The 26,792-nt window shown below is 35.2% G+C and overlaps 1 protein-coding gene across 7 annotated transcripts in view; it reads left to right on the top strand.

Annotated features, from left to right (window-relative positions):
- The window catches only part of TBL1XR1 (TBL1X/Y related 1), a 155,573-nt gene that overhangs the window by 73,433 nt on the left and 55,348 nt on the right, over positions 1-26,792 (top strand). For 5 of the 7 annotated variants that reach the window (XM_031451376.2, XM_064492896.1, XM_031451412.2 and 2 more), the window contains exon 2: positions 2,624-2,698. The gene's annotated coding sequence lies outside the window, so the exon portion shown is untranslated. Of the gene's footprint in view, positions 1-2,623; positions 2,699-16,361; positions 16,478-26,792 lie in introns of all 7 variants that reach the window. The other 2 variants (XM_031451400.2, XM_064492897.1) reach the window with 1 other exon arrangement.

Here is a 26,792-nt window from a genome sequence, read left to right as displayed (position 1 = left end):
AACTTTATTTGTGACTTTTGCCCAGAAGTGCATTTAAGAGAAATCTTTCTAAGCAGATTAATTATGATAGGATTGTTATGTTTGTCTCTTAATTATTCAGATAATTTCCCTCAATTCTCTGAATTTGAAAAATTCATTTGTAGCTTCTGTTTCTTACGGATACCAGATACACATTCTTGACTTTGTTACTGGCCACTAGGTTGTAGATTAGATTATGTCACTACTTTAAATTGTAAGCAAATGTTTTTGTTTGTACCTTTTTCTAGGGAAAGGGCCCAGAATCCGTTAGCTTTTAAAAGAAATTTGCAAATCAAATAAGTTTACCTCTGGAGACTTCAGGGTAGTATTTTTGAAGATTGGTCAGAATTTACTGTTTTACTCTTTCATATGATTTTTGCATCTTAAAAGTCTATGTGGTTGGTAGATTTAAGATGTCTGCTGAATTAGCAGTGTCTGTTTCTATACTGAAAGCCTATTCTAAAATTAACCCTTTATTTATTTTAGGTAAAATATTCTCAAGTATAGATTCAAAAAGCAAAGTTTTTTGTTTGGGGACAAAACCAAAGTCTCAAACATTTGTTTCATCCTAAGAAGCACATGGGTCTAGTTTATGTAGTACACAAAGTAGTTGGTAGTTTTATACCGATTTTATAATGTGACTTATCATTGAGTTTTTTTAAATAGCAAAACATCAACCTTATTGGCCATTTCCTGGAAGTGATACTAAAATAATCGGTATAGCCAGACTTTCTTAAGCATTTTTAAAATAAAAACCCACTGTTGAGTTCTTTCTTACCAACAGAATTTACTTGTGCTGTAATTCAATATCTACTGTGTTTTGTTTCTGAATATGTATGTACGTATTCCTACACATACAGATATTATAACATTTTATCAACATATGTATCTCAGGATCCATATATGTTCAAGGCCCCCTTCTTAGTTTGTGATAGGACAGCAAGATGAACAGGTCAGTCCTTGGTCTCAGGAAGTGTGGTAGGCATGTTAAGAGAGAAGAAGACATTGCAAAGTTGTGGTCAAGGAGGCTGGTATTTCTCTCTTCAGATGGTGGGTGAATAACCAAGGAAGGAAGATGATTTGGGCTAAATCTTGAAAGAAGAGGTGGACTAGGTTTGTGGGCAGAACCATAGTAGAAGGACATTTCTGGCAGAGGAGTGAGCAATGTTATGGCACCCAGAGAGTGTAGAGAACAGAGGGATGGTTGGTGGTCAGTGTAGAAGATGGTGAGCAAGTGAGATTATAAATAGACAGATGTTAAGGACACACGTGGTTTTGTTTTTCGGACAACTTGAGCTACTTTAGTACAGATAGCTTTACTGTATATTCTGTTGGGTTATCTTAAATCACCTTAGACTTTTGCCATTCTTTTGTAGGATTTATAATTTTATCTTTAAAATTCAGGTATTCATTTTATAACCTAAGAACTGTGTGGTATGCTTTATAAATTCACTGCACAATGGCCAGAGCATAGATAAATGAGTTGACTAGGAAAACATCTAATGGAGAAACCAATTTAATTTTAACTTTTTAATTTCAATTTCAATTTCAACTTAGTACCTAGTGTGTTGTACCAAAAAGCCTTGGGGCTCACTTACCTGTCTTGAAGCACCAGAGGCTGGTGAGATGTTGTATGTTGATACAACCATCTATAATTTCAGTTGAGTGTGTGGTGTGTTTAATAAACATTATTTTAATTCTTAGGTCTTCTTATAGCTCACCTACCTGGAAGTTGTGTAGCTGTGTTGAAGTTATTTAGTGTGGCCTTGGAGTTGGCAGTCAGCACAAATGAGGGTTCCAGTCAATTACAGATAAAATCAGAAGGGAGCAAACTTCAAGGGATTAAATTCTTTCTGCAGTTATTCAGTGTACTTGCCTGGTGTTACTGACTTAATTCACTTTTTGGTGTATGAGGAGAAGCTCCTACATTGCTTTTTGTGGCGTCAGCTTGTAGTCCTACAGACAAGTGCACTCTGTGCTGGCACACGGTGCAGGCTGCACTGGTCAGTGTTCCACCTGAGGGTCACCACTCTGACAGCACGTGTGAAAAACTACTCGTCTGTTTACCAAAAGGTTCTTGGAAAATAATGTGCTGTGACTCAGCAATGGAGAAGACTGGGTAAACTCTGTAAAGCATAAGCTCTGAAGAATTTAAAATTAAATAAGTTTTGATTGAAACTTTCAAAACCAGTTGTGTATTTCTATTTATTATTAAACAGGATATGTAGCATATCAAGTTATACCATATGGCTCATAATCATAAACTATGGACCTTCTGTGCTGGACCCTATTGCAGGGTTATTTCCATGAGTTGAGAGGAATGGGGATGAGTGCCTCCTTTATGCAAATTCACCTCTTGAGTCTCATTTTGTTCACGTGTCAACTTTTTAGGAATGTTGTAAAGATTCCGTGCCACCACGTACTACACACTGACAAGGTGCTGCTGTTGTTTATGACAACAGCTGCTTAGGGGGAGAAAGAGATTCACTCATGGGGACCTTAAGGGAATAAACAGCATTTCATACGTGTAGAACTTGGTGTGGGAAATTTTTTAAACTGAATTTGTTTTAGGGCACACTGAATATTTTACTTTCCTTTTTCTCAGCATCAGCAACAGCAACTTGTGATTGGCGGTACTGGATATTCAGTTGTACATCCCCACATCAATGCACTGCCAATGGTAAGAATTCCTCCTACTCCGAATGTCAGTGTTTTAGTTGATCTTTTTATTATTCTCTTGTTCTTAAGAATCTGTTACGAATTTTGAAAGTTTTTTGCAATTTGACAATACACATATGTGTTCCCAAGTGGAAGAAATGTTTTTAAAAGTATGTAATTTAAGGTACTTAAAATAATGTTTGATTATTTAGTGGTGTTTTTTTTTAAAAAGCAAAACTGCTTCTTTGAGGATTTCCATTATCTTGGCTATGTTTTCAGAATGAAAAGTATTACTATGTAGATATAAAAAAAGAAAAGTATTACTATATAATGATGATCTTGTATTTTAACACGTGCACTATATTTTGTGAATAAAATTTTCTTGTTAAACTTCAGTTATATAGCTCTTGTGTTTTTGTCCATCTTATTAATAAAATTCTCCAATTGCCTTTATCCTAATATTTATAGTTAATGGGCAGTTAAATGGCTAGAATTCTACCCATTTTTAGTGAATAATTTTCAGGAGAACCATTGTTATTTGTTTAAAGAGATCATTTAGAATCCTTTCTCTGTGGAATGAGAATCTGTTGACTGTGTAATGCAGCAGAAAGACCACTGGGCTCTGGGAGTTGGGCTTTGCTCTCTTCGCTGAGTCTGTCTTGGATGACTGGCGAGTACTCTTGTAAAATTAGATGACAGAATTGGATTAAATTTCTAATGTTTATTCTGGCTGTATTCTAAGTGATCTCATCACTGTTAATTAGAATTCAGAATGATTCTCCCTTACAAAAAGTAATTCCTTATCTAAATGGTATGACTATTTGGGGGGTCAATATATAGAATGAGTTTTTACTTTTTGGTTTTTTTTAAGAATTAATTGCTTAAACAATATTTTATATGACAAAATATTTTATATAGTGCATTATCAAAACTTTGAGTTATTTTTACTTAATCAAATTTTTATTTTAAACAGTAAATCAGGAAGCTATAGAAACTGATTAAAGCTCATAGAATTTGGTGGGAAATTGTAGATGAATCAGCCTGAAATAAAAAGTACTAAAAATTGACTAGAACCAGGATAAGTGAATGAGATAAGTTATCTGTGAAAATATTGCTAGGAAATGATTTATATTAAAGATGGACTTGTCGGTATGTTGATAAGAGAAGGATTTCCTCTACCTAAACTGTCTTTTTGAATTCTTACTGTGGGACAGAAAATGACCTCACTTTCTCCAGCCTCCCTTTCCTCGTTCTTTTCCCTCTCTCTCTTCCCTACCCCTCCTCCTCTCAGCAGTTAACGGGGAATGTTGGGAAGAATAAGGATTTTTGTTTTGGCTTTACCTAGCACAAAGGATGACGTATTTCTTCACTAATTTATGGAATACTTACTGGGTTCTCTGTGGTACTTGGGTGGCTCATTAGCCATCGTTAAATCTGCTGTTTCCTCTGGAGCACTGTAGAGTTTCACGTAAGCAGCTCCATGGTAAATCATTTTAGGCATTTGGAGTATCTGGCTTTTGTTTGAAGTTCACATCTAAAACCTGTGTGTTTTTCTTCGTTATTGGAGTCTTAGCTGTTTCTGGCACATTTCCTATGAGAAATCAGTTGCATGGGCCTGTTGGGTGTCAAGATGACAAGTGCGATGCCACTGGCTCTCCCTTCTAAGGGCCTGTCCTCAAGTGACTTTAAACCTGCACGTAGCCCGCGTGTTGTTTTGTTTTGTTTGGGGAGCAGCTCATAGATTGTATTTTAAATCAGATTATGTGAAACACATTTGCCAGTTTTGTTGAAAGTCCCTGAAATCATTTTTAAGTCATGATCCCAGAAATATATGTCTGTTTATGTTAGTGTTAATTCTATCTGTGTGTTAATGTGAAAGATGAAGGGCGAGATTACACAAATTCGATTACAGCTGGCTGAGCACACCAAAGCCATTTCTACACATTCGTAAGGTGCTAGTAAATTTATAGATAAATTGGTTCAAAATGGTGGTTTTCCCATGAACGTGAGAAACACCTTAGTGTTCAGGGTTAAACCTGTGCAGTGTAGTATCTCTCTCTCTCTCTCTTTTTTTTCCTCTGAAAATTCAGTAAAGGAATGCTTTGTGGGAACAGTTACCTCTACTACCCCTCCTCCCTCAGCTTTGTTTTTCATATAATAACCATGAGGGGTTCTTAATATTTTTTTCCCTCTTCACTTGCCTAGGTACAAGTTATTTTAACTCTAGTTGCACCTAAAGTCACCATGATTTACAGCTTTCCTATATAAATATTTCACAGTACTTTCTGTAATTATCTCTTTGCATTGATAGAACCTAGATGTATATTGTTATTTTAACTTTTTATTGTGAAAAACTTTAAACAACACGCTAAGGTAGAGAGAATGGCATAATGAACTCATTGAGCTGCAATCATCACCAATTTTGTTTCATTTAACCACTTTGTCCCCATATTATTGTGCTCCCCCCAGTTATTCTGGAGACAATAAATATATCACCTGAGTACATTCATAAATATTTCAGTATGTAACTTTAGAAGATATGGATTATTTTAAAATATGTACAGTAATACCATTATCACACTTTAAATACTTCTTTATTTGAAAAGGAATTTAAATAAACTAAAAATTACAGTAGGAATACATTACGTAAAATTTACCACCTTAACCATTTTAAAATGTGCGGTGAGTACACTAGAGTGTAGTACTAAATATGTTTATGTTTTTGTACAGCAGATCTTTAGAACTTTTTAATCTTGCAAAACTGAAGCTATACTCCTTTGAACGAAAATCTCCCATTTCTCCCTCTCCTCAGTCACTGGAAATGACGACTTTTTGTTTTCATGAGTTCGGCTTCTTTAGATGACTTATATAAGTGCAGTCATACATTATCTGTCTTTTGTGATTGGCTTATTTCACTTAGAGTAATGTTCTCTAGGTTCATCTGTGTTGTAGCTTATGACAGGATTTTCTACTTTTTAAAGGCTGAATAGTTTTCCATTGTATATGTATATACCATAACTTCTTTATTCATTTATCAGTGAACTTTTGGGTTGCTGCCATCTTTGGCTATTATGAATAACGCTGCAATAAACACTGGTGTGCCTATACCTCTTCGAAATCCTGCTTTCAGTTCTTTTGAATAAATAACCAGAAGTGAGATTACTGGGTCATATGATAGTTCTAGTTGTACTTTGTCGAGGAATCTCTGTACCGTTTCCTTTGCAGGGCTGCATCATTTTACATTCCCAGCAGTGGTGCACAGACAGGGTTCTGATTTATCTACATTCTTGCCAATACTTGTTATTTTCTGTGAGGGTTTTTGACTGTGTGTGTGTGTGTGTGGTGGTGGTGGTGGTGTGAGGTGTTTGGTTTGGCTTTGGGGTTTTTTGTTTTGTTTTTTGTATAGTGGGCCTTCTAATAATGGATATGAGGTAATGACAGTAATTTCTTAATATTACCATATGTCCATTTAGTTTGAGGTTTTACAAGTTGACAACAAAATCCATACATTACAATTGGTTGCTATGTTCAAGCTTATGCTTTTACTTCTTTATTATATTTTTCCCCTTTAATTTGTCTTGTAAGGCTTCTTCATTCTATATTAATTGCATCCTTATTGTAAAATGCCTCTCTTTCCCTTGAATTTTTTGTTAACTGATGGTTAGATTTAAAAGCTTATCTGATCCAGATTTTTTGCATTATTTTATGGGGGGTGGTTAGAGTGGCAGAATATTTTGTAGGTGGTGCTAAGTAATTCCATGAAGGGGCATATAATATATGCTTGTCTCTGTTTGTGATATTAGGTGACCATTAATAATGATTTGGCTAGGTCATCTTTTGTAACTTACTATCTGTAATATTTCTATAAAGAGAAACTTCCCTCACCAGGTACTTGGTTACTCTTTGGCACAATTTGCACAGGAAAGACATACCAAATTCTTGATTCTTTCCTTTATTTACCAGTAATACAGATTTTTCTACCAGTGGTATAGAATCAGGTCCATTTGTTCATTTTTAATATATAGGATTAAAATATCTTGATTTAATCTTGTTTTATAATTATATATAAAACTGATATTACTTCAAAGCAGTATATATTCTTCATTTCTTCTTTTATAGGTAACCAAGTTTAACTAGATTGCTATTTTAAAAAATACAAGCAAACCTATGTATATACAATAAATACTGAACATTTTGAAGGTCACCTTATAGTAGTGGATGGTGCTGGTTCTCATTCTTTTTAATAGCTGCATAGTAGTCCATTACATAGATGTAGCATAGCTGTTTGAAGAATGGAAGTTTTAGATGTCAGCATAAATACACATGCAATTTTGAGGCAGTTTGCCAAAATTCTCTTCTGTGGGCATTATGTCATGTTATATTTCTTCCAGCGATGTCTGAAGGTACCTGTTTTCCCACTTGGCAAACAGTGTATATCAGAACTTTTGGGATATATATATATTTAATCTGATAGGTGAGAACTGGTATCTCGCTATAGTTCTCATTTGTATCTTTTTCTGTGCCTATCAACTTTGTTGACCAGTCCTTTTACGCCTCCTGTTCTAATTCTACAGTTGTCCCACAACTTCTAAATTTAACAAGATTTTCCTACTAAGGATAGAACTATGCTGACCAGTTGTCTCAGGCTTGATTCCCATGGAATCAGACCCTTGATTATAATATTTTTATTTGAAAGGTGAGCCTAGGAAGTTCCTGTGGGGAAATAAGAAAAGGAAAATAAGGAGGCCAGTATAGGATGCCTTAAAGAGTAGGTTACTGTTTAGACAGTTGGGACTCATATCATGTGGGGACTTTCGGGAGCCAGTACAGAGCATGCCTCTCAGTTGTTCCACTCCAGGGGCAAGAAAGCTGGGGTAATTTGTCCACTAACTCCTTTCCTTATGGGTGGAGATACGCTTTAGGAAGGGCAAGACATCAGCTCCTTAATACTACTGCCCTAACTGTGGCCAGAGATGACCCTGTTGCAGTAAGAAGTGGCCTAATTCTTAAGGAAAATTGAGACATCAGAGGATGTGGGCTGGGCATTGCCAGCCTCTGTTGCATCGATGAATATTCTGGTTTACTGACAACTACATTTCTTAGTGTAAATTAGTAAATCATTGTTCTCATTCATAAATTGATTTTGTTAACATCTGTTCTCCTAGAACTTGATTATCCCAAGAGAACTGATAAAAGAAAATTATGGCTTGCTAGACTAAGAATAAGACCCTAGAGCTGTAACCCTACCAAAAGGTAGCTCCCAAGAAGCAGTGTTGGTGTATATTGAGGAGGAGTGATCTGCTCCCTTTTGCTCTCCACTTCTCAAGCATGTCTTGTATAAATTAATTTGTCCTGTTCACTGTAGAAAAGTTCATTGTCATTATTTATCATCTGTCTTTCACTATCCTGTGAGTTTTGAAGTGGTATTACTAAATGGGAAGAATAAATGGCATAGCCATATAGATAGAATTGTGTAAAGTATTTATTTTGGTTGAGAATTTATGCCTCTGGAGAACTAATTTTCAACTCAATAGTAAGAGGGTTAACATTGAAAAACTCTCTTAGTCCTTAGGATTTTTTTCCTTTAATGGATGGAGCTGAAAATAGCTACAGGCTGAATTTCTTCCAAAGGGGTCTATGCCTTTGCATATGTCTGAGCAAGTATCTCTTTGAAAATGTATGATTTATCTTCTGTTATAAACAAAACACTTGATAAACTCAAGAGCAGAGTACATACACAGTGGAGCTGCATTTAACTGAATGCATGTATCTTTACCATTGGATGTTTGTTATGGAATGTTAGGCTGATATAACTGTCTAAAATGGAATCTGACTGATTGTGGTATCATTTTGAAGGCAAATCAAGTTTGGATTCTTATATAGGTTTAATCTTTAGGTTAAATGTAATAGTAGAACTTGTTATGGTGAGTTGCTGTTACTATATAAAAATTGATCTTCATGCTTCAAATAATTTTGTAGTCTGTTTTACAAGTTCTTAGTATAGGCGCCATGCAACCAGAAGTAAAACATAGCTCTCTTTTTGTCTCAAGGAACCCTGAATGGAGTGAGAACAGGGGCTTATACCCCCACATAAGAAGGGTATAATGTTAAAACAAAATGTGTCCTGTCATTGATTATTATCTGGCTTTATTTTTAAGTTTCTCCAACTTCTCAAACTGTCCATATTATGTTAAATTCAGTCTTAATAGGTTCTGACATGTTTAGGTTTGGGCTACCTGGTCTAATATTAGCCATATAGCCAAATATGAAAATTGAAACCATTGTGTATTTCATGTGTGTATTGAAGCCATTTGGAGTCTCTTCCCCCCCACCCCTTTTTTCCTTCCTTTCTTTCATCGATCCATCATCTTTCTAGTGGATAATAATGCTTTTTTTTTAACTCAGTTTTTAATTTTTTGCTCCAAAGAGAAACAAACATACTGAAGGTTGGTATGTAAAAGACAGGAATTTCCAGATTTAACAGATACTGTTCCTTCATGTTCTTTTCTGTAAGCCAGTTAATTTTAGTCGTATCTTTTGATTTTTCTCCTGATTCATTGGAACAGAGTTCCTTCATAATGCCTATTTTTTTCTCCCACTCTGTGATTACTGTTTTCCTCTTGTACAGAGAATTTTTTTAAGTAAAGATGCTGATTTTCTTCCTTCAACATACACTCTCTCTATGTAAAGAAGCATCTGACATTCATTTCCAGTCAAATGTTTGATGGGGTCATTATTAGTCCATTTTAATCTGATATTTTAAAAAAATGTATTAGAGCATAAGGGTTTGTGAGTTTAGATTACATAGAAATATTTTAAATGTGTAGGAGATACCAAAAGACATTTTGACTAGTTTTTAATGATTTTTGATAAATGGAAAAGTAAGTAAAATCAGACCAAAAATGAAAAAATGATTGAATGTTCTGAAATAGTAGGTATCTTATTTAAATGTCTCTGTCACTCTGTGAGGCTGTTAATATCTCTGTTTTATAGATGAGGAGCCATCATTCCTGTTTATAATCACCTAGATAATATATTGTAGTGTCTGAAGTCTGAACCAAGGCTTGTTTCCACAGTTCTGTTCCGTCTTCTGAGACTGTGTCTGTACTGCTAATGTGGGAAAGATAGGAACTGTGGCATGATGGAACTGGGGTCGGAGCCTGGGTTCTCACAGGGAGCAGTTCTTGCCCTTTATTTTACATGAGGAAAAACGAAGGAATAGAATTGTTATAGAGTCCATTAAGAAACAAAAAGAAATTATATCCATTAAAAAATATCTAGAGGTTGTGGTATGATAAATTTACTTAAGCTTTTTGTTGTTTTCACTCAAAGGAGGGATTTTATATTTTGGCTAAAATTTTGGAATCTAAATAAGTCACAGCAAATCATCTGAATTGAACATTGTTTGCTTTATAAAGTCCTTTAATATATTCCTTACACACTTTCTCCCCCTAATTGTGGATAGGATAGAATAGACAGTGGCTTTTTATAAAAGTAAATACTTGTTAATAATGCATTTATTTTGAAATAATACGTAAGTCTAGCTTTTTTTCCCCTCTTTCATTGTAGTTTTTACCAGTCGTAGAGGTGGAAATTTATTTGAAATTCAGACTTTCTCTGATTCGTCCTTCTGCCTGTAGCAGGGCAGGTCTCCTAACTGTCACCACCGTCACTGGCGTACAGTTTCGTGTGTACATCTATGAAAGGCAGATAGTTCATACCCTGGGCCTTTTCGTTATTGCCTTGCCATTGCCTCCCCTTACCTTGCCTTCCTCCTCCCTCCTCTATACCTGCAGTCGGTAGTGTTGTGGCCACTAATGATATGTAGCTGTTGAGCACCTGAAATATGAGTAGTTATAACTGAAATGTGCTATATATATATAAAATGTATGGTGGATTTTAAAGACAACTTAAAAAAGTAAAATCTCAATTTTATACCGATTTCAAGGAATGATAATATTTAGATATATTGAGTTAAATAAAAATACATTATTAGAATCAATTGCCCCCTTTTTAAATTTGTCATGTGGCTACTAGAAAATCAAAATTAACTACTTGACTAGCATTGGCACTGTGGCTTGCATTGCATTTCTGTTGGCAGTGTTGTTCTATACCTTGCTGGTCACAGCTCCCTGACCTAAAGATTCTCCCTGACTGCCAGAAACAAGTAATTAGAGCAGTGAAGAACTTTGATCTGGGGAAACTGGAATGACCCTCGGAGAGTTCCTAAAATTAGATCATGGAACTATATTACAAAGCTGAATAGTTGCCATTATTCATTGTTCACATGAGGACCTAAGGCCTAGAGAAGTGGTGCCACATCACCTACTTTGTCAGAGTTCAGCTCCAGACCTCCTCACTTAACAGTCCAGCATTCTTTTACATTCTGTGTCATCCAGATTGTATGGAATTTCAGTATTCTTCAGGGGTGAGTCATGAGTGCTTTCATAGTACCTTAGGAAGAGATAGAAAAAAGAATTCAAACATCTTGGCTAGAGATCTCTAAGGTTTTTTTTTTTAACGCCCATTACAGTTAAGCGCTAAAGATACCAACTGTCAGGAAAACTTTCTTTTATTAACATTAGATTTTTACTCTCATCGATTGATGTTAATCACTTATTTAGGAAGATCATTTATTCAGTATATACTCTTCTTTGTCTACACTTTGTTGTCAAATCATTTTTTCCCTAGATTTTTCATTCATAAGGTTTTTATACTTTCTACTTCTGAGAACTTCTGTCTTTCCTGTCATTTCAAGTGTGTACCTTTACGTCATGGAGGATGGATGAAATAGCTGCTTTAACATCTTTGTTTGATAATTCTCACATCTGGGTTACGTTGAGATTGGCATCTGTTATTGTCTTTTTCTTTGAGAATTATTCAAGATTTTCTTGATTCTCTATATGCTGAGTAATTTTTTATTGTATCCTCTCAGGAGAATGTTGATTTTTTTTAATTAAAAATTTTTTATTTTATTTAGTTAAAGCAGGCAGTTAGCGTGGTTAGACTCTGAATGAAAGTTCTGTCTCTCTGTGGCATGGGCAGTGGTTCCACTGTGAGTTCAGTGTTGAGAGCCTTTGCTCTGCTGCTCTGGGTCTGCTCATGCGCAGCCCCAAGGTTAGCGTGGGGCCCTGACAGTGACTCACATCTTCAGTTCTCAGAACCTTTGCCTGTTTGGGTGTGTGCTGCATACACATCTTGGGATCAGCTTGGGACTTGTGTTGGTTCATACACAGCATTATAGGATCCAGCTCCCAGCGGCCTACTTTTCCTGGTTTAATTTGGTACATTTGATTAAAAGGGACTGGCTCAGTCAAGCTCTTGAGGGGAAAAAAAAAAACTTGAAAAAGGAGGTATGTCAATTACAGTCTTGAATATGTATGTTCTTAAGAATAGGTGGCAGTTATGATTCAAAAAATGGAATAGTGGCTCCTGTTGGGTGAATCTTCCCACAAATAGTGACTATAGTTTCTGGACGGCACGTGAAAACACTTATGAGGACACTGTAGAGCAAACAAAAACAAGTAGAAACTGGACTGGAGTGGTTTCTTAAAGGGAATGGCCTTGGGTGTTTGGTGTTTTGCCTGAGGGCAGGCTCCTGTTGGCTTGTTCGCAATCTTAACTGGTTTGAGGAATCTGAGGACAGAGTTTAGAACTCCAACAGCCGCCATAGAGTAAGGAAGTCCAGCAGGAGAAAGAGGGAGGAAATCTCAGAAAGGAAAGAACCACAGAAGTAGAGTACCAAACTCTGTGTAGGAACTCTGCCAAATGTGGGGGCTGACCCTAAACTGGAAACAGTTCAGAATAAATGGACAAATTGTGCTGCATTTGTGTAACAAAATACTACTGAGCAATAGAAAGGAGCTAGCAATTGGTACCTGAAGCAGTTTGAATACCTGAAACATTATGCTGAGTGAATGTAGCCTTACATAAAACAGGACAAAATGTATAATCCCATTAATAAGATTACTAAAAAGGGGCACATTTTTATCTATTGTGTATTGCGGTGGGGGAGGAAGAACTAGTTACTGTTGAGGGGAAAAGTAATTGACAGGGTTTAGAAATGGATGCGTGCGTGGGTGTTGGGAAAGGCATTAAGTGGGAAGGGGCATGTGGGAACTTTCTAGGGTGATGGTAACATCCTGTGTCCTGTTAGGGATTTGGGTTACTTGAATATAAGCATCGGTCAGAACTCATTGAATGGTACACCTTGTAAGTTTTCCTTGTATTTTGTGTAAATTTTTTCTTTAAAAGAAAAACCACATACTAAAAACCACATATTATAGTTAATGATAGGCAATCTGAAGTAGATATGGGGGAAGTATACTGATGTCTGTAACTTCTTTTGAAAACTTGAAAAATGAAGGTTAATTAATAGATGTGGTAAAACAAATAGAAGTATTAATTTTAAAGTCTTGGTGGCAGCTATGTGAATATTCTTTAAAATTCTTTCAATTTTTCTGAATGTTTGAAATTTTTATAATAAAACATTATAAAAAATTCTAGTAGCAGTATTTCTCTAAACCAGTTTCCTGCTGTTAATATGTTGTTTTTACTGGCTTTCATAAAAATTGATATTTCTTTAAATTTGAAAATAGTTTAAAGGGTTTATCAGTGATGTTTTTCTCCCTGTGCCACTGAGCTCTGAACTGTTTAGGATGCAGAAAGATACAGAAATACAAATAAGCAATAAAAGTGGGAAGACCAAAAAGATTAGATTACTTCAAAGTGATATAGCAAAGCCTCACTAAGATGATTTATACTACATAAATTCTGAGGGAGTGGATACATAATTAGGGCATGCTCAGAGTCAAGTATGATTAGTGAGAGATGGAACCCCTGGGGTTGCTTATTTTGAACAAGTTTTGAAAATGCTACTAGAGAAAATTATTAGATTCTCTTTCCATTCTTTTAATCGACCAGTTGTCATTTATGAAATATGGTTTAGGACACATTTTTTAGTGTGTTGCATTCCTCTTTCAAAAGAGGATTTTTATGCTAAAATGTTACCGAGATTGAATGATTAGCATTTGTTTTTAAAAATAATCTGTATTTTAGGAATATGGTAATGACATGTTAATGAGTTTAATAGATTAAAAGGCAAATGATAATTTCAGAATTTTGTAGTTTTATAGTTTTGAAAGACAAGTGTAGTACTATTAAAGTATTAAAATGTATTTATAAAATATCAAATATTAAGTATAGCCATTCTCAGCTACTAATTCATTTTTTATCCTCAGTTTACTCTTAGGAAATATATTTTGATAGGCTGAATTGTGTAGTATATATTTTTTATATATGTATATCAGAATAAGTTGTAAGGGTAAAGATGAGAGAAAAATGAAATATTAAATTATAAATTGTAATTATGAAATGACATTTTTAATAATTAATTTGATCATCTCAGTTTCTTTTCATTGGCAGTTTTTCTTCTCCAATCCTGAAATGAAAACTTTCAACAAAATAAGCAATTAAATGTATTTTAGAAAGTAAAAAATTAATATAAAATTAATTGATACTATAATGACTTGTTATTTTCTGGTGACCCCAAAATAGTCAGATTTGGACTTACTTTTGTTTTTTTTGTCTTTTTACCTTTCTAGTTGTATTGCAATAATAAAAAGAATGACCATTTCTGTGATTACTTTCTCAAAGCAAATGTGCTGCTATGTGGTATGCAGCTCTAGCCATTTGTATTATTGTAAGATTTCTGTATTACTGATATCTAAATGAAGCATTTTGGTCTTTGAGAAAATCAGCTGTTCACTAATTTTTATAAGTGGTAGAAAGAATTACAAATGTGTTTATGTTCTACAGATAGAAATTTAGTGGGGAACAATCCAGTGGGCTTCTGGGGACATACCAAATAGTTATTTAAACATTAAATTCTCCTTTAACTACTGATCTTGGTACCAGAGCCTTCCTAAAGGAGAAGACTAGTTTACCCAATGCAGTAGTTTAGTCATTCAGTTCTGAATTTTTGAGGGAGCTGGTTTACATCTGTATGATATTGGCTAAAAACAATACTGCTTACAGTATCTTAACATTAGTAATAGTATTTTTATTAGTAAATGAGCTTAACGTTAATTTGTGTCTCTGAAAAAGTCAGGAGGGAAGTAAGGTAGTTGGAGAAAATTGCTGAAAACAGCTCATGCTCAAAATAGTGCCCTAAAATATGCTTTGCATTTCCATCCTGATTTCTGTTGTTGCCATTAAAGTGTAAGGTTATTTTAATCAGCTCATTAGGATTGTAAATCAAAATACCCAGATTAAAATGGGAAATACATTTAATGTGAAGGAAAATTTAGTTTCACAGATTTTTCTGTCTGAGGGATACATGGATATCACAGCCATTTTAAGAATAGACAAGAACAAATTTCATTACCATCAAAACTGCTTTATTTTTGCCTTTGTTTTTACCAACCAGAGAGAAATTTTATTAGTGATTCTAAATAACATATCAGGTACCATATTGCCAAGGTGAAATGTTCAAATGAATAATTAACGGAATTGTGTATGCCAAGTTATTTTATAGTAGCTAGGTAATTTGCATAAACTTTAAAAACAAGTTTTTTTCCATTGAGCGTTTCATTGTATCTTTACATCCTTAAAAAGATATAGATTACATCCTTTTAAATGGTAGATTTTTGATAGATTCTTTTATAGATTTGTAGAGACTTGTTTATTTTGATAGATTGTAGAGGTAGGCTTATTGTTTCTCATATCCCTAGATTTTTAAAAGTCTGCCAGGTGAGAACAACAGCATCACCATAAACAAAAAATAAATTAATACGAAGTGTAACATCAGCTGATCTATGAACTTAAAGCGTAAAATTCAGTTTATTGGACCCTGGAGGATTAGCTAGGACCAAACAATTATTTGCCTATATTTAGGAAATTACAGTTAGAAAACCACCAGTTTTTGAGGCATCAGAACCTTTTTGTTATTTGTTACTGATAGAAGCTTGATTTCTTTCAATATAGAAAACTTGAACACAAAGATGTTCTTCTTTTTTATATTTTTGTGTGTCACTGAAGGGGGTAGGGGAGTCATTTATTTCAGTTAGCCTTGTTGTCAGAATAAGTCAAGTTCTATTTTGAGAGCTAACCAGAAAAAAAAGTATTATGCATAGGGAAAATATGTTCATTAACAAAGAAGGATATCACAGGCATAATTATTGTTTTATTGCATATTAACATGAAATAATTGTTTAATCATTTTTCTTATCATTTTCCTCTTTATTCAGTTAGTTAATCGGGAACAGTTATGAGGCACTTTATCAACTGAAGTAATTACTAGCCTAAAGTTTTTCCTGTACTATTTTCTAGATTTATTTGGGCTGGCTGGCTGGCCAAACAAAGGTGAATAGGTTCTTTTAGGTCATAATTTGGTCACTCCTTACCAGTCTAGTTTAGATAATAATGCTGCTTACTAAGGCTGGTATATCATAAAAACCTTCCTAGTAGTCAGAAGTTGTAAAGTAATTGCTTTTTGCAGTTCAGAATTTGTGAAAATTGTTTTCATCCCTGTTCCACCTGCTGTTTGCAGTGTTAACAGTTAAGCTGCACTGTTAAAAAAAATCCTACATTTTATTGCTTCTTCCTAAATTCATGTTTAGAATCCCTCAATGTTGAAGCTAGAGGAGCCCTTTGAGATTATCTAATTCAGCACCCTCATTTTACAGATGAGGAAACTAAGGCCTTGGGCTAGAACAGAGGTCTCCTGACTCAGTCCAGGACTCTTTCTAGTACATCCTGCTGCCTGATGTTTGTTATGGAACTCGGCAACATCACATACAGGGTGAGCTTTTTTTTTTCTTTTTTCTTTTTTAGATGAACACAGAAAGTGGTTTGCTACTCCCATCAGCTGCTGTTCATCACTCCTAATACTCATTTTCCTTTTTAACCCATACCTGTTTTAATCCATAATATAGCCCAATAACTTGAGACTTTTTTAATTTTGTTGCTGCTACTTCTTGGCATTTGACCATTATTTTTAAGAGTTAAAATCTTAGTAACAGGTTTCTTATCAGTAATCACTGTCACCTTACCAGGCACTATAGCAACAAAAGATTAAAATTCATAACAGGGATGATTTATGGCATCTTAAATGTAGATTTTAAAAGTGAATTACAACTAGATATGTATAAGAGTGTTGAATGAGATCTAAGAGCAGATGTGATACCAGATATGAGAGCAATTTTTTTGTGAAATAACAAAATGCCAAGAAATATTAGCCAGCAGTATGACATGATTGCAATAAAATGCCTTATCCTGTGCACCCATGGATTTAAACACATTTGTGCTTTAGATTATTGAGTTATTTTTTGCATCGATGCTCAAATTGTCCCATTTTTGGCTAGTGAGAACGTCTTAAAGTTGATTCCTATGTCTTTTAGATAAAACCTTAGTAGTTTTAGGTAGCTATCTTGTTTTCTGGTTTGACAAGATATAGGCTTTTGTGGTTTCCAAGGGTGACTCAAGGACTTTCAAGTTCTTTTAGTAAATTCATGATTTACAGGTTTCTGTAGGACTAGTGTCATTTCCACTAAAAAAATTTTTTATAAACATTGTTCATCATTAATTTTGCTTTTTGTAAAAGAGGAAAAAATCTTTCAGCAAAGAAAATTAACGTGCTTCTCCTGTATATTTTTAAAAAATCTGTTGTTTCATGTCACTGAAATAATCATGATGCCATTTTTAGAATTTTAGGGTAAACTGAAGCACTAATGCTCAACTGTGAATGGTGAATAAATTTATTGGATTTGACAGGAGACCACCATCACAGTCACAGCTTACATCACTTATGTATATATTATATATGTGTGTGTTTGTGTGTGTGTGTTTGAAATTCTTTGGCTGTTTAGCAGTTTATCATCCATTTTATAGGGTCCCTACTCACCTGCCAGTTAACTAATTGTGTTTCAGGTGAACTAAGTCAGAGATATAGAAATATTACCTGACAGTAGTTTTCTTGAAAAGATATCTGTGGGGAAACAGGTTATAGATGTTTCATTTGACCAAGGGATACTATATAAATTGTACTTTGATTATGTTTCTTATGCATGAGAACTGTATTTTATGACTTAAGAAGGTTATAAATATGTATATATTTGAATAGCTGGTACGTATTGGGCACTCAGATATGAAGTACAGGCTGCTTTTTAAGTGCTTATAATTAGGTAGTGTTTGGAAAAAAACAAATATGCTCAATAAAAGGTGATGAAATAAATTTTAAGTGTTACTACTTAAAATATAAATTGGTTTTCCATGCTTTCCTATCTATCTGTGAAGTTTGTTGATTAGATTTTACTTCTGTTTTTTAGAATGAGAAACTGGGGTGCAGGGAAGTTAAATGATTTCATTTAATGTCTTACTGTTAAAAAGAGTAGCATTTGAAAGAAAATGTCAACACTCTAATATCTAATCTAATGATCTTTTTACTATTGCTTAGTTTTGGAAAGAGTTTTTAAAAAACCCGCTATATTTTGGGGTACAGGAGGACAGGAGAAAGCATCAACTTTGGTATTTAAATAGGCTTCATAAGGAGATGACATTTGAAAAAGGTAGAAGAATTTCAACACTTGTTGAAACAAAGAACTAAAAAGCAGGAATGTGAGAATTTGGAGATGTTAGAATGATCCAAATATATTCACCTGAGGGAGAGTAGATTCAAGGAAGATGCTGTACAGTTAGATGAATACTTTGATACCATAGAATAGAGAAGGAGAGCTTAAATCCCTAGCTAAACAGTTTAGAGGGACTGTGGAAGCTAACAGGTAGTGATGAGTATGTATGGCATAGTCAGGGTTGTATTTTATGCCTGGGTATCCGAAGATAATTTGAAGAGACCTGGGAGACAAGGAGGCTGTTGTAGTAATACAGATAATAGATATTGCAAAAAGGAAGGCATGGCTGAAAATCGTATTGTATAGCTAATAGAAGATAGAATTTAAAAGATTTTAGGTAAAAGCTGAGATCGGAAGTTAAGTCAAACATGATAATAAACTGTTGTGAGTGGTAGAATTGGTGATAGTTCTGGGCAAGAGAAGAACAACATTTGGAAGCATAGGGCATAACTTGCCTTGGACAGTGCTGAGGGATGGTGCCCAACGGGACATAGAGATTTGCACATCAGTCAGCTGGCACTGGAATGTCTGGCGTGGGAAGGATGAGGGGTGTGTTACACAGCTGCATGTAATGGGAGAGATGGTATTCTTCAGTGTGGGTGAGATCCTTGGTTGGAGGACTAGCATGAAGATCAGAAGGCTCAAAAGTCAAATTCTTAGGGCAGGAAGCAATATTAGTAAAAGAGATAGGAGAAGATAGTAGATAGAGTCAGGAAGTCAAGTGTTGGAAGTTTTAAAGACTTACTTTCACTTTTCTCAAATGCTAGCAATGGCAAGTGGTATGAAGTAATGAAGGGTAATGAAGGAGTGTGAAGAATTGTTGAATTTGGAGGTGATTAGTAACAGTTATTTGGAGTCCATAAAAATCAAAAGCAAAATTTTAACAATTTTTTTCTTCTTTATACACATACACATATTCTTTTGCTTAAATGCATGAATATGATTACACTTTTTGTAGTGTACCCTTTCCTTTGCTTCCTCCCCCATCAGTTCATTGCTTTTAATGACTCTGTAATTCAATTATGAATGTACTACAATCTTGTTTTGGTACTCTCCTTTTAATGGCATTCACTTTATTTCTTTTTTTCCCCCCTTTTTGTGTCGCTAAAAAACAGTTTTCTTAAACATCCTTAGGAACTTGTGCTTTTATTTCTCTAGGTTGTAGAGTATTTGTATGAGTTGAACTACATGACATTGTAACTGTGTGACCATTTTAAAACACCCCCCCAACAAAAAGGTCAAATTCTTATGTCCCAGTCTAATATTTTTACTTTCATTAAAAGTTACCAGGTTGTTTCCCAAAAAAAATTCTTCACATTTCCACTTACATTATATGGGAATAACTTTTCCCCATATTCCTGCCATAATTAGACATTCTAGATCTTTTAAATTTTTACCAGTTTTAATGACTGTAATTTTACTCCTTGTTACTTTGATATGTATTTCCTTGATAAGTAGTGCATCCTTATGTACTCAGATATAACTATCTTACACAGTTTTTGTTTCCAGTCTTGGTTTAAAAGATTTTTTCCTGGTCTCAGGACTGGATGTGTAGCTTCAATGTTTTGTTAAGATGTGTATGTGAAGTATATATGTACATGTACACACATACATACACACAAACATACATACACATTTATGTGCTTAAAATATTTAAGTGTTAAATATTTTGGAATTTATTTTTGTCTACAGTAAAACATGTGGACCTACTTATATTTCCACTAGTGGGTGAATAGTCACTTGTGTCAGCACAAGTTTGCACAATCATCCAGCCTTTCCTTTGCTCAGATCTTTGTATTTTTCAATAGAATATTATGTTTAGTCACAAATTCTGTGCCTTTTTTGTTAATTTCTTTTGTAAATATTTAATAGTTTTTTTGCTCTAATTTTTCCATCTGTATTTATAGGTGCTTATTACTGGAGCAGAGAACAGCTGCTTTTGTTGGTCACTGTATTAAATTTCTATATAAAGAGCTAATGATTTTACTAATAACATGATAGTATATCTAATAGACCGAACAGATTCTATGGTAGAGACAATTTTTTCTCTTTTGTATCTTTTTCTGCTACTTCTTCAGAGAGTCAACACAAAATAATAGGATGAATAAAGATAAAGATTTTTTTAAATGAGTAAAAAAATCAAGGGTGTTAACTTTTACCAAAGGAGTGAAGTCACCTGAGATTGAGGGGCTTTTGGTGAGATAGGGTCCTTCAAGAGAAGTTAAATTTTTAGAAAAGCCATGATGCCAAATTTGATTAGCTAAGTTAAAAATGTAATAAAATGATTGCCAAATGGCTCAGAGGGGCAAAATGAGTTTAGTCACCAACATGGTTTCACGGTTTGGTATTCATATAAGTTACAGTGTTGGAATGGGAATTGTCAAGACGACTTGAGTTAAATGTCAAAATCATAGTGTTTGTTGTTGAAAGGTCTTATCAGACTTGCATGAAAATGGAGGGAGAACAGATACAGTTCAGGAGAATGATGTTGGATGGAGGATGATGTTGGATGGAGGATGCTGAGAAGCATGAGCAACTTGACATGATCATGACAGCCTGTTTAGTTAGGAACTGAATAGAGCAAAGATATAAGGAGTTTACAATAGAAAAGAAGGTGTACATGTGTTTTGTTTTGTTTCACAGTTACAGGATTTAAAGATGAGAAATTTTTGATGTACGGTGATGTAAGCCATGGTTGGTATGATCTGAGGAACTTGATAAAATAGACATGCTTGGTCTATACCTCTGACTTGCTTAAACTTAGGACTTTTCAGGGTTCTCACAGTTTATGACATTACTTTGAAGAAGTTTCCACAGGTGATTTTGATATACCACACTAAGCAGGCGTCACTGGTGGGCTGGAAATTGGAATTTGGGAATTTTTCTTTCTTCAGTGTCCCCCCACCCAAAAAGATAAATGGCAATAAAAGTTATTGTATTTGTAATTCAGAGGGTAATAGAGATCAGGATAGGAGTGGATGAGGAGAGGGTATATAGCTCAGTGATAGAGCACATGCTTAGCATGCATGAGGTCCTGGATTCAACCCCTAGTACCTCCATTAAAAGAAAAGAAAAGAAAAGAAAAGTAGATGAGAGGAACATTGAATTTTAATCATCATTGAAGATGAGTTTTTGGTTTTTTTAATATACTACTGACTAGTTTATAAAGAAAGGAGCTTTATTCGTTTTTTTCAACAAATAATAATTGAGTACCTTTATGAATAGGACTACATTTCTGGCATAATAGTAGTGAATTATAAAGATTAAGTGTCTGCTCTCAGGTAACTTGCATTTTTTAATGAATGTGAATAAGCTGTCATTCTTAGAATATTTGTTAATAGAGTCACCACAGTGTTTGAAAAATCTCACCTATCCCACACATTGTATGTTCCAGTATTGTTTCTTCAGAGTAGTGGTCTGTGGAAATAAGAAATTAATTTTGAAATGAGTGCTTTCATTTGCTGCTGTTACTTCTAACTATCTTTTTTGTTGTTATTGTTAATATTTTCCTGAAAGCTTCCTTTACCACTAATTTAAGGAGGGACAGAAAAAAGAGGTGAACCTATTTCCATTACATAATGGAAGAGCAGGAACATTCTTTTAGTTCTGGAAGTCTTGAGTTTCAGCACAATGTGCTTCTTAGATACAGAACAGTTGAAAGGGAAATAATTCCAGACTCTTACCTACTGGCCGTGAACAGACTGAAAACCTTTCCTACGTTACATAACCCTAAGACACCTGATCTAGTAACCAGAGAGTGAAGGGATGGAGGCTTGTCTTTGCTTCATCTCCTTGCTCTTCCTCTCCCAACCCAAATTTCTGTGTAGTTTTGAAAGTAGCAGATGCTTTGTACTCATCTCTGTTTTGCAGTCACTGTTTTCGTGGGTTCAGTATTGCATAATGTGCATACCTAGTGCTATAGTCATCCCTTCTAGTTTTATTAACCAATTTCGAAGCAGAAGATGATTGTGTATTTACATGTAATTCCTTTGAGGTTTTCATTGATCTGGGCAACCTAAAACGAGAGGGGAGAAATCTCTTGTTCCTTTCAACTTTGAAGCTTATGATTCTTAATATTTTATATCCTATCAGTTATATCAATTAACGGTTATTTTATATCAGCAGGCCCAGAGAAAACAGTACTTTTTCCTGATTTGTATTACATTTATTATAATTTATACTTTGGGCTTTTAGGTCAGTAGAATACCTGTAAAATGCTGAGAAGCCTTGCAGTAGAGTGAAAATAGGTATGATTTGTGGGAACAATTTTAGTCTTAAAAATATATATAACTTGGTTCAAATGCTTGTTGTTTCTAACTTAATATGTATTAATTATAATACATTTTATATATAACACTTTAATTATAACAATAACTCATTGTACCTATAGGTATTTTAACTGAGATTGGGTGTTCTTGAGATCAGTGGTCCAAACAGAACTTGATACTTTTTTGAAAGAATATTTCTTTTTCCTTTTATTGGCTCAGAGAATTGTGTAGGAAAATTCTGCCTCCAAAGACACTTTTTAGTTATGTAATTGAGATAAAAACAAAAATTAAATACCTGATTACCAAGTAGTAATCAAAGAGTTTCACTATTTCACTAAGAAAGCTTACTAACATTTCCTTAATATTAATATTCTAGGGGTAAATCAAACTGATTCTGAAGTTGGTGTCTGTGGGTGTAGACAGTATTCTCTTTTCCCGAAATGCCTTTCTTTCTGCTCCAAGAAAGAGATGGGGTTGAGAGTAATGAGGAGAAAAGCACTCTCACTCTCTCACAGTTGTGCCTCAGGGTTTCGTTTGTTCAGAACTACTTATTGAGCACCAAGCATGCCTTTGCCTCATGGTGAAGGAAGAAACTATTGTAATACCTGTACTTGAGAAACAGTAAATTGATCAGCAGTTTGATAGTAAATCTGATGAAAACCCTTGAAATACGTCTAGATGAATTTATACCGAGTCATCGTCTCTCGAGTTGCTTACTTTCCAGAGAAAGCAGAGTCAAGCCCCAATTTCATGTTCCAATCAGGATCTTAATCTTCAGACAACATAAGGATCAGAGAACTGGGATACGTGTGGAATGTGACATAACAGCCATTGTCTTGTCTCTGTACTCACTGCCCTCGTCCGTACAGCATCCCCTGCCCTTCCTGTTCACTGACATGGAAGAAAGTCAGGCTTCATGAGTTACAGTGGTCTAGAAAAGATAGAAACCTTATGAGAAACTGGAAGAGGTAAAGGGAATTAAAAGCTTTCTTTTGTCTCCCAGATGACGTTTTCAGATGGTAGGTTTTAAACAGAATCCAAATAACGTCTACACGCTACTTTTGGTTGCTCAATTTAAGTCTCTTCTACTTATTGGTAGAAGTAATTGATTTATTTGTCCCATCAAATTTCCTACATCTGGATTTGGCTAATCACGTCCTTGTGGTACTACTAACACATTCCACTGTCTTCTTGTAATTCCTATAAAGCGGTAGTTTAGGAGGCTTGGTTAAATTCACTTTTAATTCTTTGATCGTGTAGCTTTCTTTTTCCTTTTACATCACACTATGAGGCATCAGCCATCTGGTTGTCTCACTTCCAGTGGTGTTGAAACTGACTAGTGGGTTCAGTTGCAGTTAGCCTAATTCCCTGTTGGTTATAAAATTCCACATCAGCTTTTCCCCTAGTGGGCTTAGCACTCATTAATGATTGTTACCTAGATTCATTATTTTCTTAGGGAGAGAAAAATGGTTATTTTCTAAATTATATCATTGTTTTTGCATTCGTTAGCTGGAATTGTGTAAAGAAGGACTGTTCCTAATCAGGTATTGGAATATTCTGAAATAGAATTTGCAGAGCAAAAGTAGGGATGTGCCTGAGTTGTTACAGTTATCAACTTTTAGACTAATGAGTTGGTGATACCCTAGTAACCTCTCAAGGTGACCAGTGATGTGAAAATTAACTTTTATAATCTCATGGATTAAGGACTGTTTTCTAGGTGTTTAGTGTATTGCAGTTCCTATCTCCTTTTGACATGACTCAAGTGATTTTCTGTTATTTCCGTGCTTTCCTGGGCAGCAAGATGTTCCAGGTTTCCTGCTTCAGCCCTGAAATTGGCCATCCCTTCAAAGCGTACTGGCTCCTATTTTAGCGGGAAGTGTTTATTTAGAGACTACAATCAAAGCATGGTGCGCTTTTTACTGCTAGGTTGTCATTAACTGCTGCTAGGCCTCTTCAGAACAAGGAGATGTGTATTTTTAGTAAGAGAAATAAATCGCAAATTCCTGCTTATATTTCAGTTCAAATTTAAGATTACTTTAGAATTTTAAAGTTTGATTTGTATTGTGTGAATTTTACTGAAAAGACATCATTATATTACAAACATTAATTTTACGTTTCTGCATTCAGTTCCATCAGATAGGAGGTTTTTATAAAAGTAAAATGATCAAAGTTATTTACCACCAAGAAAAATTGTTCTCTGGGATGAGGTGACCCATGGCCCTTTCACATACACTCCTGGTGCACTGCTGAGGTCCTTCAGGTGGTCGGCCCGGGGAGGACAGCACTGGACCATGAGGAGACGACGAAAGGTTTTTACTGCTTCTCTATTTGTACTTTTTTTCTTCCTGAAATTTTTTACTGTAATGGATATAACATAATTTCTTGTTTGCTTCGTCTAAATTTATATAAAAAGTTCACATTAATAATGCTAATGATATTACTATAATAAGACTACAGAAAGCAGTTTAAACTTTCTTCATGATTCTTTTTTGTCCCTAGGTTACATCCCATAGGGATATATGCAGTCCAAATACCGCTGTAAAGTATAGTAGTTTTCTTTATGACTACAGATAATTTCACTACTTTACAAAGACTTATTTTTCATATATTTTACACATAGATGTGGGTTGGCTGTGCCTCTCTTCTGTGTCTTCTCATTTGGGATTGGAGGCTTTTGGAGCAGACCCCATGTGAGACATGCTCATTCTTGTGGCGGAAGGAAAGAGTAAGGGAACTGACAGATGCTTGTCATCCCTCTGAAAGCTGTGACTGGATGGCTCATCTACTCAATTTCTGTCTGCTATGTGCCAAAGCATGTCACACAGCCAGGGCCCAAGTTGTTGGGGTGGGGATGAGTAACTCCACTGCAGGGAGAGGGAAGCATGATTAAATTCTGAACAGTGATACATTAGAGACATAAAGTCATTTAAATCAATTGTTCCCTTCCTCTTGATACCGTCACAGTTAACAGTAATTAGTGTTGTTTTGAATTTTGTTTTAAGGGGATTACCTGATAGCCAAGCTAGAAAGAGAAGTGAAGGTCAGGGAAAAAAGCTTTTTTAACCATAGTCTGCAGCTGCCTTCTGCACTTTTGGAAGGGTGAAGTGATGGCATCCATGCTTACTAACCCCAGGCTGAATCACTGTTAGGGGCTGAATAGTGTCCTCCGAAATAAGTTGGCGTCCAAACCCCCAGTACCTCAGACTGTGTATAACTTTATTTGGAAATAGGGTCTTTACAGACATAGCTATGTTAAAATCAGGTTATTAGAATAGGCCCTAATCCAGTATGACTGGTATCCTTATAAAAATAGGAAATTTGGACACAGCACAGAGGGAAAACAGCGTGAAGAGCCGCAGGGAGACGTGGCAAGGCGGCAGAGAACGCACCCAGGAGCCAAGGAGGCTAGGCGAGATCCTTCCTTAGTACCTTCAGAAGGAGCTTCGCCTTGCCAGTATCTTGATGTTTGGACTCCTGACTACCAAAACTGTAAGGCAGTGAGTCTGCTGTGAGCCACGTTGTTTGTGGTGCTTTGTTTTGGCAGCCCTAGGAAACTAATATAGGGACACAGTTTGACAGTGCTGCCCAATTTGGCTTGATTGTAAAGGTGTGGGAAGGGATATGAGCTATAATTTGGAAGGAACTTCATTGTCAGGCTAAAGAATTTTGGACTTCGCTGAAGGAGTGCCTTGAAAAAGAAGTTTGGCAGCCAAGGCAAGAAGAAACTAGCTTGAATCTAGTTTATTTTTTTAACCTTTATTGTTTAATAATGGAGTGGTCTAGCTGCTGAGGAGATGCAAGAGGATGGATGCTCTGTTTAAAGTACTTTCAAATCTCTTGTCCTTTTAAGCTCTGAAAAAGTGTGACATTTGAGTTCTCTCTAAGCTGGAGTCCTACATTAAACCACATATCACCCCATTTTTTAGTTGATTTATAGGTGAGTTTTGAAAGCTAACTGCTACAGGTTGAATTACATCCCCTGAAAGATATGTTGAAGTTGTAACCCCTGGTACTTGTGAATGTGACCTTATTTGGAAGTAAGGTCTTTGCAGATGTAATTATGATGAAGTCATTAGTGTGGTTCCTTTTTCCACTGTGACTGATGTCATTGAAAAAGAGGGAAATTTGAACACAGATGTCATACTGCTGTCTTCTGTTATGGAGAATGGCATTTGACAACCTGGAGGAGAATGGTGTTTGAAGACAGACACAGTGAGAA

Source organism: Camelus dromedarius, chromosome 2 (genome assembly GCF_036321535.1).
Source record: "Camelus dromedarius isolate mCamDro1 chromosome 2, mCamDro1.pat, whole genome shotgun sequence".
Classification (NCBI taxonomy): Eukaryota; Metazoa; Chordata; class Mammalia; order Artiodactyla; family Camelidae; genus Camelus; species Camelus dromedarius.
Note: the sequence above shows the minus strand (reverse complement) of the source record. Positions and strands in the feature narration are given on the sequence as shown.